The 17942-nt window shown below is 44.2% G+C and overlaps 1 protein-coding gene across 1 annotated transcript in view; it reads left to right on the top strand.

The window, feature by feature from the left end:
- Positions 1-17942, top strand: part of METTL22 (methyltransferase 22, Kin17 lysine) — a 388543-nt gene that overhangs the window by 77771 nt on the left and 292830 nt on the right. The window lies entirely within an intron of this gene.

The following is a 17942-nucleotide window of genomic DNA, read 5'->3' as shown; positions in this document are numbered from 1 at the left end:
AGCACTGAGGGTTTACATTGGGGTATATCTTATTCAAGCATTGCGAGGTAAGGTACCACCTATAGACAACCTTCTTGTGGGCTTCTATGTGGTAGAAGCAAGATGTGATGCCTTGAAGCACAACAATTGATGCAATTGAGCCACTGTGCATCTGTGAGTCTAGGCATACCCTCTTTTTCCCATTGGGTTACACAGGAAGAAGTAGGGTGAAGCTTTATCTAATAGTTTTGTAGCAAGGGACAAGGTTTTAGGTTAAGTAGCTTAACTGGAGTTTCGCCGTCTTCCTTCCACCCTGTATCAGCTTCTGTCCTCCAGGACCGTGTGAGGAAGACCTCTCCTCCAGGAGAGCGTATCAGAAACAAGCTCTTAAAAGAGCTAAGTGATTAAAGCTCAAGGGAGTATGCAGAGCATAGCATTCCCCAGTGTGAATATAGCAGTACCCTCCAATAATGAGACCAAGCTACATATTGAGGGTCAAGAAGAACTGTTTTAAAAGTTCAAAAGTTAGTCGTAAGTCCTTTGTGAAGTCCTTTGTGGCACATTTTCCTGCCCAAAACAGTTCCATAGATTTGGGCTGTGTGGTCGGTCAATTTCACACTGAAAAAATGACCCATTCGAACGTGTGTTTGAATCTTCGAACGGGACTTAGTCTCTGTAATGGATCACCTGGCACCCCGACTGGGTACCTCCATTGAAGGATGCTCCTAGTGCTTCCTGAGGACTCCAAGCACTGCAGCAGACACCACAACCACCGAACCGGAGAAGCATACAAATGCTCTCAAGCATATGAATGCTGTAAACAGCTGAACAGGAAAAGCATACAATCAGCTTACACTCCTGGCAATCCGCATATAATCCAATGCCCCCAATAACGAGACAACACTTCGTTTTGAGGTCAAGCAGAACTGACTGTACTGGCACATACAGCCTCTTTTATTCACAATCCACAAACATAGTACAATACACACAGACACTCCCACACAAAATCCTCCCCTCTGCCTGTGATATGATTAATGAACACAATGGTTAATATAATTATCACAGGCAATGAAATACAGTATTATAAAACATATCACAGGAACCCCAAAACATGCAAGAACCCCATAAAGTATATCCTCGGAACCGGGGGATCTGGGTGAACCACATATCCAAAATTCACCCAGATCCGTTCAGTAGTTTGGAAGATACAGTTTAATGCAGATTCCGCAGAACATATACAGGCTATATGAAAAATAATTACTGTATAATGTGTCCCCTGTTGTATAGTTTAAAACTACTGCACAATGTCTTTGTGCACCAAATACCGGCGAGATGGCACCGTGTGGAAAAGTCCAAACAGTGTCTGTGAGTTAAAATGGCCGCCATCCATTGTTCTCACCATGTGCTTCATCCATTGTTCTCACCATGTGCCTCTGATACATGAAATGGTGACCACCCAGTAACTCCACAGTATGTCCCCAGATGGTTCTTAAAGGGCCAGTAGCAGCATAATAAAATACAATATGCCCAAATCAGTTCCTAGAAGGGCAATACATCCCAGGGTCTTAGTCGCAGGGCTGGAGGCTGGCAAACAGGCCCCTCCAAAAACCAGTGGCGAGGTCACTTTCGCCACAGTCTCTGTGGCTGAAACCTCAGTGCAGGAGAAGGTAAGGTGTTTGTTGAAATGTGTAGCCGATTTCAGTTCCATGGATTTGGCTACACATACCGCTGACCTCGTTCGAATGAACAAAGATGGCCGCTGCCACGTGTTCGTTTGTCGAATGGCGGCCACTTTGACTACTTAGGCTGCATCCGAAGTGCCAATTTAAAGCTGCAGAACTGCTCCAATACAATTTAAAGGGGCAGCAAGCGTCTTTTAAAATCCAATCTGCTAAAATAGTCTTTAACAGGCAATATCTTCCAGGGGCCATAGTCTTAAAGGGGCATTGTTCACCAAAGTCACAATGTGCCCGGTTCTTAAAGGACCATACACAGTGCAATAAAAGTCCATAAGCCCAAATGCTGTTCTTAAAGGGTCACACACCCCCAGGCCGTAGTCGCAGGGCAGGAGGCTGGCCAGCAGGCCTCTCCAGGACCAAGTGGCGAAGGGCACTTCATCACAGCATTTATCCAAATTCACCTTTAATCCATATTCCATAAACATTCTGTTTCTGTTCCTCATCTGATTTACCCGTCACCAGCATGTCATCTAACAGGCACTGTGTTCCAGGAATTCCAGCTAACAGCTTGTCCATTGTTTGCTGCCAGACAGCTGTTGCAGGTGAAATGCCAAAAACCATACGGTTGTACCTGAATAGCCCCCGATGGGTATTAATCGTAAGCAGTGGTCGTGAATATGGATGTACAGATAACTGTAGGTATGCATTTTTCAAGTCAATTTTGGTGAATTGCTGGCCACCTGCCAATGATGCAAAAAGATCATCTACCCTAGGAAGGGGATACTTAACTATTTTAAGCTGTGTGTTAAGAGCCATGTGCAAATCCGTATCTCCCCGTTTTGTTTTCTCACAGGAACAATGGGCGAACACCACTCGCTATTGTGAACCCGGGAGATGATATCCAGCTCCTCTAATCTCCTCAATTCTGCCTCCACTCTAGCTCTTAGAGCAAAAGGCACACTTCTTGCTTTAAAATTTTTTGGTGTTGCTCCTTCCTTTAATTATAAGGAAACTTCTTGTCCCTTTACAGTCCCCAATTGGCCATCAAACACTGGTGCATACTTTTCCTGCAATTCCCTAATCCAGTCAAGTCTGGTTTGATTTTCATTCAACACATTACATGGATACTTATGCACTTGAGGCATCCCAAGAGCCTTTATCCACTCCCTACCAAAAAGTGGAGGTCCTCCTTTCTCTAAGATATAGAGAGGTAGTTTCTTCTTACACTTGTTGAATGTAACTGTGACTGTCACACAACCCACTGGTATTAACAGCTCTTTAGAATATGTTTGCAGTCTCGCTGTTGTCTGAATTATTGGCCTAAGTATTTTAAGGCGTTTCCAGTCTGTCAAAAAAATCACTGATACAGCTGCACCTGTGTCCAAATCCATACTCCGTTCCTTTCCATTTACAAAAACCTGAACTGTGAATGCATACAGATTAGAACCTAATTTATATATTTTTAAATTTCGTACAGGAAATTGTTCATCCGAATCCTCATAAGACTCCTGCATCTGTACTCCAAAGGTACTTTGCTCTTCCTCTATCTGCTGTGAATTTACACACTCTTTGTACGTGGCCCATTTTACGACAAGCATGACACTTGGCATCCCTGAATCTGCATGCAGTTGCAACATGTGTAGCAGCTCCGCAGCGATAACATTTGTAATTTGAAAGTCTCTTTCCCTGTGGTACATTTAGTGCTCTAGCATTTAATTTTAAAACTTCTAGCTCTGCCTCCTGTGTGTTGTCCAGTCTGCTGTGTAATAGATTAGCATCCTTAGAGGCTTGTTATATAATGCTTGCCATGTTCATTACTTTTTTAAATGTTAAATCTTCTTCTGTAAGCAGTCTCCTTAGCACTGCATCACTTGCAATGCCCATTACAAACTGGTCTCGCAAAGCGGGTAGTCCCCAAAACAGCAGGTGCTGGCGAGTTTCCGTAACGCAATGGCATATGCTGAAAATGATTCACCAGGCTCTTGTCGTCTTTTATATAATTTAAATCTCTCTGCTATCTCTAGTGCTTTTGGTTGGAAATGGCCACTTAACAGAGTAATCAGGCTTGCCAATGGCTCGCAGGCAGGTTTGTCTGGGTGTAAGAGGATCCTTAGCGTATCATACGTTCTGGCTTCTATAACTGGAAAACAGCGACCTGTTTATTGTCAGGAATATCATTAGCTCTGAAATATTGTTCAAGCCTTTCAACCCAAGAGGCCCATAAATCCAAGTCAGGATCAAAGTCCTTTATAGGCTGCCATGTCAGTTTGGGTTCTACAGCCTCGTCGCCACTGTGATGTTTTGTACAAATCCGTCAATAATTCCTGTATAACAAAGTACTCACTTTATTAATACATATATAGCATGATCTTCATATTGCTGCCTTGTTACACAAGGTTTCTGCAGCCGCCATTTCAAATCCCTCGAACATTCCACCAACTTCCACGAGGAACAGGAAGTAAAGAACCAAAAGAAAGGAAGTGCATCATTCACAGCCAACAACAGCTCAACTGCCCATACATCAAAATACATATACTCATACACAGCCCAACCGCCCATACATCACAATACATATACTCACACACAGTCCAACAGTCCATACATCACACTTGGGTTGTCTACTTTTGCAAATGGTATGCCATCATGGGGGTAATTCTTATTCCTGGGCTACCATACAGTATCTGGCGAATTTTAATGTGGAAAAAAATGAAAAATGTTACATGCTATATTTGACTCTGTAACTTCCCAAAACACCATCAAACCTGTACATAGGGGGTACTGTTTTACACGTGAGACATTGCGGAATACAGATATGTGTATTTTATTGCGGTAAAAGCAAACAGTATTATGACATTCACAGTTAGAATGTCTCGAAGAACTTAAAAAAAAATAATTCTTATTTTTCCCCATTTTTTTATATTTTATTCATATTAAATTATGTTTCATACCTAAATATTTGATGTTAAATGAAAGCCCTGTTTCCCCTGAATAAAATGATATATAATAAGTGTGGGTGCACATAATATGAAAGAGGCGAATTACGCCTGAACAGACATATAGTGCAAATTCCAGTTTTTGTTTACGTTTTGATCACAATGGGTACATTTGGCTCAGTCCTTAAGGGGTTAATATCGGATAAGACTGCAATCAAACAGTAGGAGAATTATAACAATAAGGGCACATATGTAAAGTTCGCTGGAACCTTGATTAGCTCAAGGTTTAAGTGGAACCTGTATATGTCAGTCAAGAAACAGTCACTTAGCTGTGGCAGAGGTTTTCCAGTCGTAGGACAGCGGAGAGTTGGAGGAGCGCTACTTGGTGGATGGCCCGGTTGTGTTAGTGTCTACCGATATCCTCTATTCTGCTAGGAGTTTTTCCTCCATCTTCCGGAGTGAGGAGGTTATGTTCGGTGCCGTTGCGTCTCATGATGAGTCTCACCGGGAAGCCCCATTTATATGGTATGTCTGCTGTGCGTAGTGCTTTAGTAACTTGGAGGAAGGTTTTCCTTGTCGCCAATGTGACAGCTGATCGGTAAACAGATGCCACATTGGGAGGTGTTTGGGCTTAGGTAGCTGTAGTATCCTGTCGAGCAGTAGTGCAGATTCTAGGATATCTGGAACCAATGATGTTAAGAGTGCCTTTGTAATTGTCCCCAGGTTAGCAGGGCTGATGTCTTAATGGATGCTGCGGATATTATTCCGCCTAGCTCCGTCTTTATGGTCTGTGAGTTTGGTAAGTATGGAATTTAGTTTTATGTCCATGGTCTCATAGGTGGAGTCAAGGCCGCAATATGCAGAGATGCTGGTTTTAGTTTTATTTTTTTGTGGATCTTTGTGCCATCTTGTTGGGTGAGTCTTCCATTAATTCCGGGTTGAAAGTTGTTGCTTATTGCTCGTCTATTTGCCGTGTAAGACAGACTCTCTCAGGGAGCTGAGAATTTACACGTCCATCTCCTCGAGCGGTCAGGCCACGCCCCCAATTTTGAACCTTTTTTGAATATAGGAACTACATCTGCCTTCCTCCAATCCCCTGGAACACTTCCTGAAAGAAAAAAATCTTGAAAGATTAAATACAGAGGTAAACAGATTATAGATAGACTAAGGTCCTCATGAATATGTCCTCCAAATTAAAGGGCCTAACCCTGTATATAAAGTAACAAAACAAATGTTCCCTTTGGGAACCAAAATTATTTGGAGGGACACTACGCATAGAGCTGAAACATAATAAAGATAAGTAAGTCCCAAATAAAAATAATGGTGAAAAGTAAAGTGTAAGGAAAAAGTACTAGATTAGACTATATCTACACATACCAATGCTGGGGTACTGTAAATTACGTTTAATATATTGCTTGGAGTATAATTGCGTGGTATGTCTACTAAATGTAAAAATTGTAAAATATTAAGGGGGGGAGGGTGTCAAAAAAGTGGAGCTAATTACTGTAAGAAGGTACCACAGAAGTCCTCAAAGGCACTTATGAAGACATAAATGTGGCTTTAATGATCTCTACTAATGGTGACTGTATAAATCTTTATTCAAGTGCCCAAAAGGGTTTAATCCTTCTCAATAAACAGAAAATATGAGAAAAGCAAGTAAAGCAGAACGATTACTGGTCTACCTCTAGTAAACAGTATATGTTCTCTAAATGAGTGATTAACTTCAGCCTGTATGATGAGCCAGTTACGTAGGGGTAACTCAAACGTGCCCAGACGGGCTTTCAGTAAGCACAGATGTGATTCTATGTGATAAAGTATCAGACTAGCGTCTGTATAATGATACCGTCCAGCCTGTAACTTGAACTTTAACTGTTACTAAAAAGATACTGCCCAAAATAGAAACAGTATCTCCATAAAGCTGTCTCAGAGCGGTAAAGCTTCGTAGAATTAACTTTAGCGTACACAGGCAAGTTGTCCGCAACCTAGAGACTCTTATTCTCAAGTATACTCAAAAACGAAGGTATCAGACTGAAATTCTGTCTGTCAATATATATCAGGCTGATACCGAATGCAAGCTTTCAGAAGCAGAATTAGCTGCTATATGGAGAGTATAATACCATATAACCATCTCCCGCCCATACCCCCAAATAGAAGCTGGTTAATAGTGAGTGCTCCTCAAAACATCTTCAATAAGCTAAACCGCAAGATGCTTCCAATGAGCAAGAGAGATCTTGGGAGTCTAAATTGCAGCATGCAGTGGTACCACTGAGGTCCGGGCAGTAGCCGCAAAGCTTAGCTATCTAAAGACACCTCAGGACGACCACCCCACTCAAATTGAAAAATAATTACACTACCATCACCAAAAATAAAGCCCCAAATCAACAAATAAAACAAGAAAAGAAGCGCATTTCGGTGCTATAGTATTGCGCCTTTGTCCGGGACTAATAGAAGACCGTCTCCCTCGTTTCCATTTGTAAAGGTTCCCGCTAGAACTGTAGACACGCCCCCTATAGGGAAAATACCCAATCTCTGTTAACTGGGCGTGTTAGAGGTAATTGCCTCTTTAGATCACCATGTTGTTAATGTATTATGTATTACTCTGATACAACTATGTTAGGTTATACTAAAAAAAGTCCCAAGGCTCTTACAAATACATGCTTCATATATGTAAATGGCGATAATTTGAAGGACGTGAATGGGGATGCCTAAATAATTAAGAATGAAAATATTTAGAAAAATGGAACATTAAAATAGGTAGACATATGCGTAGAGTCGAGTAGTACTTTAACAAATATGTGCCATGAGGAATAGTGCTATACTAGTGTGATAGAGCAGTAGGTTATTCGCATATTTTAAATAGGAAGGACAAAATTAGCCTATCGTAATGGCTTGGGTTATGTGGGAGCGTACGATTAGTGCCTTAGAGTTAGCGCTAGATAGGTCACGTCATGGTGAGGTAACCAGGTCTTAAATATAATAACAACAAAAATCAAAGTTTAAACTGGTAATGTAAAGGCAAATAAGGTATAACATGCAATGCTAGTATCTATTTTAGGTAATTTTGATTTATTTATTTTTTTTCCCAAAAATTATTATTTTAGTTGGGCCGATTAGTACAAATAAGTAATAGACGCCACAGTGGCGTATTCCATTAATAGCAGAGGTTAGACTGCGGCATAGAAGTGTGCACATTTTGATATTTTTCAGATAACAAGGATAACTAAACGATTCTGTTGTCAGAATAGAAGTGAGTATCGACAACTTCGTTAGTGTGTCTTACGCCACCGTGTGTTTAGTGCAATATTAATGGTAACCGTGTAGTTGTGGTCAGCTTGGAAGTAATACTTAAGTAAATTGTGTGATAATTCCTTAAGAGATTACTCATGCTCGGCTAGGCCGCTATACTGTCAAGGTAAGGTTAAGTGAGGTGTGATGAGCCGTGTCAGCCCAGCTTTGTCGATGTGGGTTGTGTGCAAGCTCGTTATGCCTTGCAGTAGTGGCTAGGCTGTATGCAGCTCCCAAGTAAGTTGTGCCATAGATATATGGGCTAATGAGTTTAAGAAAGTGCCCCGCCGGGCCTCTTGTAAACCAGGTGTAAAGACCAGTGCCCTATGGCATGTTTTGTGCCTAATTGAGCTTGTATATCATGCTGTGCGGTCAGGTTTGTCTCTGTGTTGTTACATTCTATCCATATTCACATTTACTTGGAAAAAACAAGTGTGTCCATAACGCAATTATAAACTGTGATCCCCATCAGGGGTTCTCACGGGCTGGCCTGCATGGTGGACTGAAAGTCTCTGGGTGCGGGTATTGACTGTCTCAGTACAGCTGGGCGCCCTGGGGCATCTGAGGGAGTTACCGTGAGTCCTTGTGAAGTCCCTTATGAGTCCCTCTCGCTGAGCAGTCAAAAGTCCCGGTTTGGCACGATCTCCAAAGCATCCAGCAGTGTAATGCCACCATGTATAAATAAAAGTCAATGAGAAGAAAGAAAACTGAGTACAAAGAAAAATAAAGTCTGATGGTGAGCAGGAGCGGCTGTGAGTCGCTGTCACTGCGCCTCCTGGGACGGTGTAGTGCCGCGTGGTTCCCCGAGCTTCTCTGCAGGGTTGTTTGGCTGCCTCGTTAGTGGCACGAATGGCGTGATCCTTGCTGGGTCCCATCTGTGCTTTATGCTATTGGCATCCGCCGGGTCTTTTGGCGCAAGAGAGTTCTCTGGCAGGCCTAGTGTGTGCAGCAGCCGCTCAGCCTCCGGTAGGTCTTTAACTGTGTGAATCAGGTTGTTTTGCCCTTGGTGTGCGCCATCTGTAGGTGATGTTGCCTGGAGCTGTGCAACGTCTGCCTGGAGCACCCGCTGTAGGCCGCCCAGCATTGTTCTCAGCGTGTCTGTAGTGACCGGTTCAGGCTGCTTTTTGGGTGCGGGCGGTTGAATCAGTGGGGCGAACATTCCGCTGGTGTACTCATCTAGACTCGTTCGTCCGATGAGTCGGAGTACCCTGCCATGTTGGCGACCATCTTGGCCCCTCGTGTGTCTTGTGCCTGGCAGAATAGGGTCCCAATTTAGGCTTGTCTGGCTTCTGTTTATTTGTTTTTCTTCCCATGGCTCTGGTGGGTCTTTGGAATCGATTTTCTGCTTATTTTTGCGAAACGTGCGTTTATAATAACTGTGGATGAGGAGCTCGTTGAACGTGCGTCTGTTCCAGTTGGCTGCTAGGCTCCGCCCCCCAAACTAGTACATTTTGGGGCGTGCACTTCATATCTTAGAGTCAAATAGAAGCGTCAAATAGTGCGCTTACTGCGCAGTGGTAAACATTCTAATTGTTTTGCTGCTAATCTGCTAAATAGTACATTTTACGGGCCTGTTCTTCATATCGGAGAGTCAAATCGAAGCTTCTAATAGTGTGCTTACTGCGCAATTGTAAACATTGTAATTGTTTTGCGGCTAATCTGCTAAATAGTTCATTTTGGGGCCTCTAATTCATATGTGAGAGTCAAATCGAAGCGTCTAATAGTGTGCCTTTTGCGCACTTGTAAACATTCTAATTGTTTTGCTGCTAATCTGCTGCTTACATTGGAGTTTTAAAAAGTCTTTTTTTTGGGGGGGGGGGGGGGGGGTGCCAAATAGTATATTTGGGGTGTTCACCTCATATCTGAGAGTAAAATCGAAGCGTAACTTTGATTCGAAATTACTACATCGGTCACTTGTAATATCGTTTCACACCTACAACACTTGTTACACAGATCTAAGTGATAGAAAACAGATTGATATTTTCTACACTAGAAACTACCAGATAACAAGCTGCTATATTTAAACCAGTGATCAATAGCTAAGAGTTACTTCAACAATATTGTAATTCTGGGGCAATACCCTCACAAGTCAAACTAAGAGGTCAGTTTATAGGGAAAACTGTTGCCTGGAGTAAATTTGAAAACCATTTCCATATGTCCTTTGCAGACTTTAAATGCTGGAAAAACACAGGTGCCAACTGCTATGTAGTGATGTCGCGAACACAAACTTTTCGGTTCAGGAATTGCGGACGCGAACTTTCGCGAACCGGGCGATCCGCCATTGACTTCAATGGGCAGGCGAATTTTAAAACCCACAGGGACTCTTTCTGGCCACAAAAGTGATGGAAAAGTTATTTCAAGGGGACTAACACCTGGACTGTGGCATGCCGGAGGGGGATACATTGCAAAACTCCCATGGAAAATGACACAGTTGATGCAGAGTCTGGTTTTAATCCATAAAGGGCATAAATCACCTAACATTCCTAAATCACAATGGATATGGATTGACACCTGACATATGACATATTGACACCTTGACATATGGATTGACACCTTTCCTCAGAGACCCTGATACACACGGACACAGAGCAGAATAGGGACTGTTCCCCCTACATAGGGTCACTTGGCAGATATGGATTGACACCTGTCCTCAGGGAACCTGATACACACTGACACAGAGAAGAATAGGGACTGTTCCCCCTACATAGGGTCTCTTGGCAGGTATGGATTGACACCTATCCTAAGGATCCCTGATACACACTGACACAGAGCAGAATAGGTACTGTTCCCCCTACATAGGGTCACTTGGCAGATATGGATTGACACCTGTCCTCAGAGCCCCTGATACACACTGACACAGAGCAGAATAGGGACTGTTCCCCCTACATAGGGTCACTTGGCAGATATGGATTGACATCTGTCCTCAGATATCATGATACACACTGACACAGAGCAGAATAGGGACTGTTCACCCTACATAGGGTCACTTGGCAGGTATGGATTGACACCTATCCTAAGGATCCCTGATACACACTGACACAGAGCAGAATAGGGACTGTTCCCCCTACATAGGGTCACTTGGCAGATATGGATTGACACCTGTCCTCAGGGAACCTGATACACACTGACACAGAGAAGAATAGGGACTGTTCCCCCTACATAGGGTCTCTTGGCAGGTATGGATTGACACCTATCCTAAGGATCCCTGATACACACTGACACAGAGCAGAATAGGTACTGTTCCCCCTACATAGGGTCACTTGGCAGATATGGATTGACACCTGTCCTCAGAGCCCCTGATACACACTGACACAGAGCAGAATAGGGACTGTTCCCCCTACATAGGGTCACTTGGCAGATATGGATTGACATCTGTCCTCAGATATCATGATACACACTGACACAGAGCAGAATAGGGACTGTTCACCCTACATAGGGTCACTTGGCAGGTATGGATTGACACCTATCCTAAGGATCCCTGATACACACTGACACAGAGCAGAATAGGTACTGTTCCCCCTACATAGGGTCACTTGGCAGATTTGGATTGACACCTGTCCTCCGAGACCATGATACACACTGACATAGAGCAGAATAGAGACTGTTCCTCCTACATAGGGTCACTTGGCAGATATGGATTGACACCTGTCCTTAGAGATCATGATACACACTGTCACAGAGCAGAATAGAGACTGTTCCCCCTACATAGGGTCACTTGGCAGATATGGATTGACACCTGTCCTCAGGGAACCGGATACACACTGACACAGAGAAGAATTGGGACTGTTCCCCCTACATAGGGTCACTTGGCAGATATGGATTGACACCTGTCCTCAGAGACCATGATACACACTGACACAGAGCAGAATAGGGACTGTTCCCCCTACATAGGGTCACTTGGCAGATATGGATTGACACCTGTCCTCAGAGATCATGATACACACTGACACAGAGCAGAATAGAGACTGTTCCCCCTACATAGGGTCACTTGGCAGATATGGATTGACACAAGTCCTCAGAGCCCCTGATACACACTGACACAGAGTAGAATAGGGGCTGTTCCCCCTACATATGGTCACTTGGCAGATATGGATTGGCACCTGTCCTCAGAGACCTAATTGTGTAATAATGGTAATACTATTACCTATTGTATAATATTGGCACTGGCAAGGAAATTCCCTCTAAATAGATGGGTATAGGCAGAGAGTATGGAGACCGGAGTGATAAAGTGTCAATAAGGTGATATAAAGTTAAATGTATCACTGACACACAGCCATCCTTTCTCTTAGCTAGTTTCCAGAATGCTGGATAGGTAGAAGGGCTATAAAGACTCAGAGAGGTCTAAGAAGAATCCTTTAAACTAGCCCTAATCTCCTTAAACACCTTCAAGGGTGTTCTAAGCTAAAGCTCAATCTAAACGTTTAGATGACTGCCTGATTTCCCATCACAGATGCTGGCTAGGAATAACAGTGTGCAAGACAAAGAGTGGGTCTAAGTGCCCATAGTGCAGTAAAGTGTCCCTAGTGAAGTGAAAAAGAGAATAACGAGCTGGCGCCCAAGAGAATAACGAGCTGGCGCCCTATCAGGGGACATGTATATGGCATCAATTTTAGGAACCGGGAGATGGAACAAGATGCTTGGTCGGTCCTCCTACTTCAAATTTGGGGCACTGCGCGTGCAATCTAATGTGCCACCAGATAGGAGTGGTGTGTTAAGTAGTACTATTCCTATCAGTTTAATCCCTGTTATGTGCCTTTTTTTTTGTTTGGTTTTTGAAGCCACAGTGCAGCACCAGAGTGCCGAAGAATTAGGCATGTACACATGCCTGAAAAATTAGGTATTGTTGCAGCCATAAAAATTGATGTTTGTTTCCCAGGCAGAAAGTGCCCTAAAACATTGCGGCTTGAACCCTAGTTGGTGGCGGATAAGTCACGCAAGTCAACCGGCATTCAGAGCTAAAATACAGCAGCGTGTGGACCATTTTTAGCCCAAGGCAGCTCATCTCATCAGGCCTTTTTTAGTCGAATGTATCGCCCAGTGTCAGTCCCTTCGGGATCCATCCCTCATTCATCTTAATAAAGGGGAGGTAATCTAGACTTTTTTGACCTAGGCGACTTCTCTTCTCAGTGACAATACCTCCTGCTGCACTGAAGGCCCTTTCTGACAGGACACTTGAAGCAGGGCAGGCCAGACGTTCTATCACAAATTGGGATAGCTCAGGCCACAGGTCAAGCCTGCACACCCAGTAGTCAAGGGGTTCATGTCCGCATGTCCTCCATCAACAACACGTCTTTAAAGCGTCCTGTCCTTGCCGGCATGGTCGTGGGAGGAGGAGGATGACTTTCACCTCTTCCCCTGTTAGATTCCCGTTGTGCTGTGACATCACTCTTATACGCTGTGTAAAGCATAATTTTTAATTTATTTTGCAAATGCTGCATCTTTTCCGACTTGTTGTAATTTAACATTTCCTCCACTTTCTGCTTATACCAGGGGTATAGTAGCGTGGACACCCAGTACAGTTCGTTCTCCTTCAGCCTTTTTATACGAGGGTCCCTCAACAGGCACGACAGCATGAAAGACCCCACTTGCACAAGGTTGGATGCCGAGCTACTCATTTCCCTTTCCTCCTCCTCAGTGATCTCACTGAAGGTATGTTCTTCCCCCCAGCCACGGGTACAAGATAGGTGACAACGAGCACCCTGGGATGCCTGTTGTGGTTGGTCTTCCTCCTCCTCCTCAAAGCCACATTCCTCCTCTGACTCCTCTTCCTCATAATCCTCTTCCAGCGTTGCCGCAGGTCCAGCAAGCGATGCTGATAAGGCTGTTTCTGGTGGTGATGGTGACCACAACTCTTCCTCTTCACGCTGATCCAGCACTCTTCGCAGGGCACGCTCCAGGAAACAAATGGTATGATGTCGCTGATGGTGCCTTCAGTTCGACTGACTAGTGCGCCATGGCCGTGTAGGAACGCCTGAAATGGCCACACACCTTCTTGGCCTGCTTCAGGACGTCCTGTAAGCCTGTGTACTTATGCACAAAGCGTTGTACGATCAGATTACACACATGTGCCATGCACGGCACATGTGTCAACTTGCCCAATTTCAATGCCGCCAACAAATTTGTTCTGTTGTCAGAAACCACTTTGCCGATATCCAGTTGCTGTGGAGTCAGCCACTTTTCCACCTGTGCGTTCAGGGCGGACAGGAGTGCTTGTCCGGTGTGACTCTCTGCTTTCAAGCAAGTCAAACTCAAGATGGCGTGACACTGCCGTATCTGGGATGTGGAATAGTACCTGGGGAGCTGGGGGTGTGCCGTTGATGTGGAGCAAGACGCAGCAGCAGAAGAGGACTCAGCCGAGGAGGTTATGGAAGAGGATGGAGTAGGAGGTGCCAGCAGGCCTGCCTGCAAGTCGTGGCGGTGTCACCAACTCCTTTGCAGAGCCACGCATTTCATGCTTGGCAGCCGTCAGCAGGTTTACCCAATGCGCAGTGTAGGTTATATACCTGCCCTGATATGCTTTGCAGACCAGGTATCAGTGGTCAGATGGACCCTTGCCCCAACACTGTGTGCCAGACATGCCATTACTTCCTTTTGCACAATCGAGTACAGGTTGGGGATTGCCTTTTGTGCAAAGAAATTTCGTCCGGGTACCTTCCACTACGGTGTCCAAATAGCTAAAAATTTGTTGAACGCCTCAGACTCCACCAGCTTGTATGGTAAAAGCTGGCGGGCTAATAGTTCAGATAAGCCAGCTGTCAGACGCTGGGCAAGGGGGTGGCTTTCTGACATTGGCTTCTTACTCTCAAACATGTCCTTGACAGACACCAGACTGTGGGCAGATGAGCGGGAACTGCTCAAGGCGAGAGACGGAGTGGCGGATGGTTGAGGGGGCAAGGAGGAAAGCAGTGGTTGACGTGGCTGAAGATGCTGGACCAGGAGGAGGATGGCAGCTTTGAGTTTGTGTGCTGCTTGTACTCATGTGTTAATCCCATAGGCTTTTGTGATGTGCGATCATGTGCCTACGCAAAGCAGTTGTACCTAGGTGGGTGTTGGACTTCTTACGACTCAGTTTCTTTTGGCACAGGTTGCAAATGGCATCGCTGTTGTCAGAGGCAGACACACAAAAAAAAATTCCACACTGCTGAGCTCTGCAATGACGGCATTCTGGTGGTGGACACAGCATGCTTTGATTGGCGTGCTGTCGGGCTGACCCCGGGTGCTGATGCATGCTGTCTGACTGTGCCACTAGCTCCTTGCGACGACCTCCCTCTGCTTCCAACTCGTCTCCTCCTCCTCCTCTCTGTCTCCCCATCTGAACTTTCGCCCTGTTCTTCTTCTTGCCGACGGGCACCCACGTGACATGGACGCATCGTCATCATCAACCGCTTTACTTGTATCTGACAACTCAGCAAAGGAAGCAGCAGCGGTTACAACATCATCATCAGATATATCCCTGTTATCTACATCCTCTGGCAATAATGGTTGTGCATCACTCATTTCTTCAAACGGATGTGTAAATAACTGCTCTGACATACCAAGTGAAGCGGCTGTGGTGCTACTGCTAGGCAGGCGGGTGAGTGGTATCTTGAGAGGTGCCCGAAGCTAAGCTGGAGGAGGATGGTGCGTCAAGGTTCCGAGCGGAAGCTGTAGAAGATTGGGTGTCCTGTGTTAGCCAGTCAACTATGTCCTCAGAACTTTTCAAGTTCAGGGTACGTGGCCTCTGAAAACTGGGCATTATTCTAGGGCAAAAGGAAATCACAGCACCACGACCACGATGGCCCCTGCGGGGTGGCTTGCCTCTGCCTGTCATTTTTTTTGGATTAGTGGTACTATGCATGCAAGCTACTGTGCGACCAAATATGAGTGGCACGGTGCAGTGGCAGAGGTTGGCAGAGTACACGCTGTAGGCCTGACACACCCGCTTGAAGACAACTTACTGCTATTCAATCTATAACAGTGAAAAAAAAAATGTTTTTAAATCAACGCTATTGTGAAACCAGATATGAGTGGCATTGTGCACTTGCAGAGGTTGGCAGAGTACACGCTGAAGGCCTGACACCCGCTTTAAGGACACTGACTGCTATTAGCTTACAGTGAAAAACTTTTTTTTCTTTTTAAAGGCACGCTATTGTGACACCAGATATGAGTGGCAAAGTACAATGGCAGAGGTTGGCAGAGTACACGCTGAAGGCCTGACACCCAGAAGCTTGCAGACAACTAACTGCTATTAGCTTACAGTGAAAAACTTTTTTCTTTTTAAAGGCACGCTATAGAGACACCAGATATGAGTGGCAAAGTACACTTGCAGAGGTTGGCAGAGTACACGCTGAAGGCCTGACACCAACTTTAAGGACACTGACTGCTATTAGCTTACAGTGAAAAACTTTTTTCTTTTTAAAGGCACGCTATAGAGACACCAGATATGAGTGGCAAAGTGCACTTGCAGAGGTTGTCAGAGTACACGCTGAAGGCTTGACACCCAGACGCTTGCAGACAACTAACTGCTATTAGCTTACAGTTAAAATCTTTTTTTTTCTTTTTAAAGGCACGCTATTGAGACACCAGATATGAGTGGCAAAGTACACTGGCAGAGGTTGGCAGAGTACACGCTGAAGGCCTGCACCCCCTGGCTCATAGTAGCGATTGTTCCCCTGGTTCATGGGAACCAAACTACCGAACAGCGCTCTCCTGGCTGTTCGGGAAAAAGAAGCAGGCGTTCGTACAGTTTGACCGGTGTTAAGGAAGTAGAGTGTCCGATTTTAGTTCCAGACACTCGACGACCAAGTCCCGCTCCCTACTTTCGTGCGAACAAGATGGCCGCCGACTGTACGAACGGCAGCCACACAGGGAGAGCACTTAATTGTCTGTTCTCTTTGAGGATAATGAGCCAGGAGGGTGGTCGGTGTTTGGTAGTTACAGCTACAGAATGGAAAAAGCTAAATAAACAAAATAACTTTGTAATTTCTTCACAGATCGTATCAGCTATCATCCAGGCTTACAAGGGTTCAGGAGTCCCAGTACCAGAAGGACTGAAAGCCCATTCCACAAGGTCCCTTTCTTCCTCCTGGGTAGCAGCTGCTAAAGTGCCCCTAGAACTGATTTGTAAAGCAGCCACTTGGTCTTCAACCAACACCTTTATTAGACATTATCAAATAGACGTGAATGCTGGTCAATTTAATAAGTTTGGTAAAACTGTTCTTTCTGCTTCCGTTATATGTTTGATTACTGGTAGTCTGTCACGTTTTGTGTGCGTGAATACACTTGCATTTGATAAATCAGAGTCTGCGTTTTTATTTCCATCCCTTGATTATTGCTTGGGTATTACCCATTGTTGTGCTGCCATGGGTATGGCCAGGAAAGAGGAAACTTTATTCATACTTCCCGTAATTTTCTTTTCCTGGTCATAGGCCATGGCAGCACAAAGAACCCACCTTGGGATATTTCTGGAAACCAGACTGAGGAAGGAGGGGTTATATATACCTTTATTTAAATTAGTTCCTGTCTAATTAGGATAGGGAGGAGCTACCCATTGTTGTGATGCCATGGCCTGTGACCAGGAAATGAAAATAATGGGAAGTATGAATACAGTTTCCTCTGTTACAATGAGCGAAAAGGGGGAGACAAACTACTATTAATATCATAAAATATAAGCAAGCCTTCTTATTTTTTATTCAAACACCATCATTTATAATTATGAAAAATTATGGGAAAGATATATCAATAAAGGTACCTATTGCTAAAAATGTAAGGGATAACACGAACAAGATTTCTATATAAAAAATAAACAATATAATTTTATTAGAGGGAGATCTTCATAAAAACCCATAATTATAAAAAAGGTGTAATTTCAAACATTACATAAAGACCTTTACGGGTTGTAGTGTCTTAATTAAAAATTGAAAAAGTTATTAAACCGAAAAAAAAAATTTATTTGCTAAAATCATATTGCCACTGAGTCTAAAGGATGTTAAATTGAAAAACGTTCTTTAATGGCTACTTGCAATGTTGGCACCCTTTACACAAATATACCTTATTCAAACGGCTGCAAAGAAGTAAAAAAAAATTA

The sequence above is a fragment of the Pelobates fuscus genome, chromosome 8 (assembly GCF_036172605.1).
Source record: "Pelobates fuscus isolate aPelFus1 chromosome 8, aPelFus1.pri, whole genome shotgun sequence".
NCBI classification, from domain to species: domain Eukaryota; kingdom Metazoa; phylum Chordata; class Amphibia; order Anura; family Pelobatidae; genus Pelobates; species Pelobates fuscus.
The sequence above is the reverse complement of the archived record's forward strand: the minus strand, read 5'-3'. Positions and strand labels throughout refer to the sequence as shown.